General features: G+C 35.8%; 1 long non-coding RNA gene across 2 annotated transcripts; it reads right to left on the bottom strand.

Moving 5' to 3' along the window:
• Window positions 1-588: 588 nt before the first annotated feature.
• LOC106324624 lies at window positions 589-4016 on the bottom strand. Of its 2 annotated transcripts, XR_001266714.1 has the most exons (6): window positions 3576-4016; window positions 3167-3417; window positions 2883-3055; window positions 2442-2711; window positions 1529-2365; window positions 589-1447 (listed from the first exon to the last, which is right to left on the bottom strand). It is a non-coding gene; the product is annotated as an uncharacterized LOC106324624 (long non-coding RNA). The 2 variants fall into 2 exon arrangements; XR_001266713.1 differs by having other exon boundaries at window positions 589-2365.
• Window positions 4017-6575: the final 2559 nt, after the last annotated feature.

Here is a 6575-nt window from a genome sequence, read left to right as displayed (position 1 = left end):
GAGCTTCTCAAAACACATTTTTGCAAACTGCATCTTCTTCCTAGGTTCAAATACCGTTGCTACAATCAACATCTTATTGATGTTCTTCATACCAGCCCAATACTTATCAAACTTCTGAAGCATATCATCAGCCTTTGACTTCAATTCCGAGACAACAAGTATCAAAGGCATGTCCACCATCAGTGCATCCAGTGGCGGAGCCACGTTGGAGGCATGGGGGTCAACTGACCCACATGAAATCAACAAATAAAAGTTTGTTTGCTTCTATCCAATATTGTTATTGTGGTAAATTGGTCAAGATCTTTTCTTTTGACCTTTGAGCCAGAATAGTAGAACATGAAATAAGGCACATTAGATCCTCTATGTTCTACGTTGCTTAATAGAGTGATGATCTGGCCATCTCTCCTCCTACCATGGACTCTATTCCCCTATGGGCTCATGTAAGAGGTGTTCCTTTTGATCTCTATACCAGAGAAGGGCTCAGCCTTGTGGCTGGTTTGATAGGACACCCAGTAGAAGCAAATGAATTTACTATTCGTATGATCAGCTTGGACGTAGCCCATCTTAAAGTGCGTGCATACTTCACAAAGCCTCTCCCTCCACTGGTTGAGCTGCTCTGGGATGATGGCTCAATTATACCAATATCGGTAACTTATCCTTGGGTTCCTCCTTCTTGCACTTGCTGCAAGCAACTCCGTCATTTAGAAGCAAGATGCCCTCATGCTAAATGGGCACATGCTAAATGGGCACTCGCTTCACTCCTTGCCTTGCCTTGGATTTTTGGGGGTGACTTTAATTAAATCATCCACCACGCTGAGCATTCGTCTCCAGCCTTCGATGGCATTTCTCCTCCCGTGATCGAATTTACACAATGCTTGGATGATCTTTAAATCCGGGATCTTCGATACCATGGTCCCATCTTTACATGGTCTAACAAGCGGCCTTTGTCCCCCACTGCTAAGAAGCTGGACAAAATCCTCTCAAATGAATCTTGGATTCTTTCTTTTCTGGCAAGTCTAGCTCACTTTCTTGCAACAGACTTCTTTGATCATTCTCCAGGGCTTGTGAACTTAAACTGTGCCTTGCCTATTGCTGGCTCGAAGCCGTTTAAGTTCTTCAACTATCTAACGAATCATCCAGGCTTACTGCACTCGGTCATCTCTGGATGGGAATCTTCTGACCAAGCTGGCTGGTCTTTATCTCGCCTCAGCAAAATGCAGAAAGTGCTAAAAAAAACCTTGAGAAGTCTCAACAAAAATAATTTCTCATGGATACAAAAACGAGTTGGTGAAACTATGAAACATCTGAAGGTCGTTCAGGTTATCTCCTTCTCAAACCCCACTGAAGCGACTTCTTTTGAAGAAAAATTGTGTAAAGAGAAACTGAATATGCTGAAAAGGTTGAGGATGTGTATTTCCATCAGAAATCTCGAATCCAGTGGCTTAATCTGGGCAATCAAAACACAAGCTACTTCTTCAAAGTCTCAGTCACTAGGAGTTTTTACAATGCAATCAATGCTCTCACTGACCTCAACGGCATCACTATAACTTCCCCTAAAGCTGTAGGTCTCTTAGCAGTGCATCACTTCAGGCTTATTCTTGATCCTCCGCTCTCCCCGATTGTGCCTGGTCTTCTAGAATCTGTCCAAGCTTTATCTCCATTCAGCTGTTCTGACCGTGAAAGATCATCTCTTTATGTCCTGCCAACAACAGATGAAATTATGAGAACGCTATTCAAGCTAAATCCTAATAAAAGCCCATGACCGGATGGATTTACTTCAAGATTCTACAGCTGTTCATGGACAGTAATTGGGAATGAGGTTACTACGGCAATTCTGAATTTTTTTAAAGAAACCTCTATGCCAACAGCTACAAACTCGGCTATTCTCACCCTCATTCCTAAATTCCCAGGAGCAACTATAATCAAGGATTATAGGCCAATATCATGTTGCAATACACTATATAAAGGGATAGCCAAAATGCTAGTGAGTCGTCTAAAACCGATTATCCCAGCAATCATTTTACCTAACCAGTCAGCTTTCATCAAGGGCAGATTACTTATGGAGAATTGCCTGCTAGCATCCGAAATAATCAGTGGAGACCACAAAAACATAGGGCCAAAGAGACTTATCTTGAAGGTGGATATTGCAAAGGCATTTGATTCCATAAAGTGGGATTTCATAATAGCTTGCTTGAACTCTTTGAACATGCCTCACTCTTTCGTTGCACAAATAAAGGAGTGTCTCACCTCCACCGCATACTCAGTGGGCATTAATGGATCCCTCCATGGTTTCTTTCGAGGTACTCGTGGCATCCGTCAGGGTGATCCGCTCAGTCCATATATCTTTGGTCTGGCAATGAACATTCTATCTCACAAACTCAACAAGTCAGCAGAAGGGGGATTTTTGGATACCATACAAGATGCATAACCTCAAAACTTACACATTTGTGCTTTGCGGATGATATCCTTATCTTCACTAACGAATCATTGCCATCAATTCAAGGGGTCTTGACGGTTCTCTCAGAGTTCCAAGCGATCACAGGCCTTGCAATAAGCGTGGAAAATCTTGTTTCTTCTCAGCTGGTCTAAATATTGATGAAACTTCTGTCCTTATCACCTCCTCACGTATTGCTCAAGGTTTCCTCCCCATAAGATATTTGGGTCTCCCTCTAAACACAAAGAAACTTTTCCTACTCAATTGTGAGCCTCTCCTGCAAAATATTAAGTCAAAAATTAATATCTGGACGGCAAAATATCTTTCATTTGCTGGAAGGTTACAGATGATCAGCTCAGTTATCTCAGGGGTAGTTAACTTTTGGTGTGCCTCTTTTGTTCTGCCGGTGGAATGTATTAACCAAATAAACTCATTATACGCTGCATACCTTTGGAAGGGATCACTGGATGGTAGATACAACGCTAGAGTAGCCTGAGACTCTGTTACTAGTCCTAAATCAGAAGGTGGGTTAGGCCTCAAAAATATTTGAGTCTGGAACAGAACATGTCTCCTCCAGCTCCTTTGGACGCTTTTCTTCAAACCAGAGTCAATATGGACAGCCTGGATCCAAAACAACGTAATAAAAGACTCATCCTTCTGGGATTTAAAAGAGGATCAATCTCACACTTGGATCTTTAAGCAAAAGCTTCTCAATGATTAAGAGGATTATACCTGATAATGGAAGTTCCTGTCGGTTTTGGACAACCCCGTGGTCCCCTTTTGGCACTCTGACCAGCTTCATATGACCCCAAGGTCCGAGACAATTAGGTATTCCGCTCTCGGCCACTCTAGCCTCTCTATGGAATGGCCATTCTTGGAGGTTATCACCAGCCAGATCATTGTAAATGGAAGCTCTCCATATCCACTTGACTGCTCTGGTTCTCTCCAACGAACCGGATGTAATGCATCTGGTCCTCACGTGCCTGTAAAAGAAAATTTTGTCTCAAGTCAGATTTACAATCTACTTCGAGAAATAAAGCCATTTGTTCCTGGAGTAGTATCGTCTAATTGAAGCGTGGAATCCCGAAACACAGAATGCAAACTTAGCTTTTTTACTCTAAATAGATGTTGAACTGATTACCTGGGATATTGAAACGGATCCGATGTGTCTTCTCTGTAACTCATTCCATGAGTCGTGTGATCATATCTTCTTCGGATGCCCTTTCTCTTCTCTGATTTGGGGACCACTAGCTTTAAAGCTTCGTCTCAACAGCACTCTTGATTGCTCTGACACTCATCTTGATTTCTCTCACAGGAGATAGGCATCGCTGGTATCTTAGTATCCTAGCATAGCAGCATGGCAGGCCACGATTTATGAACTGTGGCGTGAAAGAAATCACAGACTCCACCACCATCGATTCTCCTCTCAGAGACAATCACTGCAACTGTTGACCTCACAGTCAGGAATATGATCCAATCTTTCAGACAAGAAAACCCATTGGAATCATCAGCTTGCATAACTGTAGTTCTCTCTCTAAACACTCTTCCTCGCTCGATCAACAAGAACGAAGAACACTAAACGTCTTTAATTCTGAATTTGAGCTTCTTTCATAAATCACATTACAACCTAATCTTTTAATGGGTTTAGGTTTCGTTTTCATGGGTTTTAGTTACTACCATGATTGTGCATCTTTCTAGAGTCACAATCATATAGTACTCTTGCTATTTTTAATTATTCATGCACCAAAGTTTAATAAAAAAAAAATTCTATACTATTAAAAGAGAAAGATTTTACAAAAATTTATTTATGCAAAGTTGCTGGACCCCTTCGTTAATGATGTGTTTTATTTAATATTTTCTTTAATCAAAATATATACAGTACTCCTATTTATAAGGAACATTACGTTGGTCGAAAAAAGGAACATTACGTTAATTATGTTAATTTTTGTTATTAATCAATTTAAAAGAAACAAACAATGCAACCAACCAATAATTAATCTGATATTAAATGGCATCTCACGAAACTAAGCGATTTTTATTATAATATATGTATTTATGAATCACATGATTTCTTAGAGTTTAACGAAAGAAGCACTATCACGATGCACATAGTGTATTATATGTCTGGGCAACATAATTATTTATACTTTTTACTACAACATAATTATTTACTAGGAAATTGATATGAAAATTATTTAAGAAATTTTGTATTAAAAAATAAATTTATATTCTTGATCGAATTAATATTTTGGCCCTTAAATTTTTTTTGAACTTTTTGTTAATTAAATAATTTATATAAAGATGAGCTGATCTCATTTTAAAAAATATTTTAGGTCAAAAAAATCATTTATCGCATAAAAATGTTCTTAACGTTTAGGCCGAAAAATTTCAGGTCTACTATTTGGCTACAATGAAACTATGCCAGTTCAGTTTTATATCATGATTTAGAAATTTAAAAGTTAATTATGGTCGTGAGAAATTTACGTTCACGTGCCAATTTTATGTATCTTCAATTTTTTGTGTGTATCTTTTTCATTTTGGTTATTGCTCGATATAAATATTGATTTTGGCGTTTATTCTCATTTTGTTTGTTTGTTTTGGTCTGAGATTTAGAAAATGTTTAAGATTTAAAATTATTAAAGAGATATAGACTTAGGTTAAGATCCGCACTTTTTGCATAATAAATATTTTATATTTATTACCTATTTTATGTTTTCTTCATATTATGAAATAATAAAATAATAAGTATATATACTAAAAAACTAAGAAATCAGTTACTATTATGTAATAAATTAGCGTGTGCATATAAATTAAAGGATCATTTTTGTTTATTCGAAATTATTTTAGGGTAAATAAATCAATAAATCAATCTTATCTATCGTATATGATATATAATTAAATTTAAATGATATTAACATAGATATGTAATATACTTTTAATATGGATATTTATTAAATGAGGTTTCTACTTATATGATTTTATGATTATTTGCATATTTGTATAACAAAATTTTACATCTACGATTTTTTTTAATGTCGGATGTTTAGTAGTTTCAGTAATTTATAATCATTTTAAAAAAACAATGAAGATTTCAAAATTAAAATATTAACTTTTTAATATATGTTTAATGAAAATATCAAAATATAAGTATGTATTTTCATTTGATGTATAATTTAATTTAAAGGATATGAAATATATATATATTAACATAAAAACCTATTAAAATAAAATTATTTATTCATATGTTCTTATAATCATTATATCTTAATATAGAAAAAAAAATTCAAACATTGATCACAAAAGTTTATGTGAGACTTTTAACAGTTATAGTAATTTATACTCGTTTTGAAAAATTCAAAATACAACATAAACAAAAATATCTAGATTTTTTTTATTTGATTAATGTAATTGTGTTATTTATTTTAATAATAAAGAAATAAACAAAAATGTTAAAAAAGTATACAGATTGTTATCAAATCTTATTATTTAAAATCATTAATTGCGATATATATTTTAATCACATTAGGTAATTCCGTAGGTTTCAAAGAATAGATAACATTATATTATAGAAATATGTGACAACATTATATTAAACTATGGTTTATATTAGGTGCTTTTGTTATAAATCAAGTGATGAATGTTCATAACAGGCCCGGTCCATAACCGGCCCAAACCCTAGAAGAAAGAGACATAGCCGAAACCCTAGAGAGAGGAGAGAGAGGCGGCCGCATGTCTTAGAGGAGAGAGAGAGAGGCGGTCACAAGCTTTAGAGAAAAGGAAACCCTATTTCTTTTTCCTTGTATATGTAATCTTTCCATTTATGTATTTAGTAGTTATCCTAAATCTAGTTGGATTAGGATTTGTACTCTTTCCTTTTATCTCTATCTTGTAACCCTTATATAAAGGATGTCTTATTCATTAATGAAATACACAGAACTATTCAGTCTTCAATCTTTTAATTACAACACGTTATCAACACGATTGTTCTCTGCAATCTAAGCTAAAATCGCCAATCCCTTAAACCTAACCTAGCCGATGATGACTTTAACCTAATCCCGACGAACCCTAATTTGTCCTAGCTCGCGTTCCAGCTCGCCAGTAACCGATCAGCTCCATCCCTAAGGTGTTCCTGATCCTAGAC

Source organism: Brassica oleracea, chromosome C2 (genome assembly GCF_000695525.1).
Source record: "Brassica oleracea var. oleracea cultivar TO1000 chromosome C2, BOL, whole genome shotgun sequence".
In the NCBI taxonomy this organism is placed as follows: domain Eukaryota; kingdom Viridiplantae; phylum Streptophyta; class Magnoliopsida; order Brassicales; family Brassicaceae; genus Brassica; species Brassica oleracea.
This window is presented reverse-complemented; position numbering and strand designations above follow the sequence as displayed.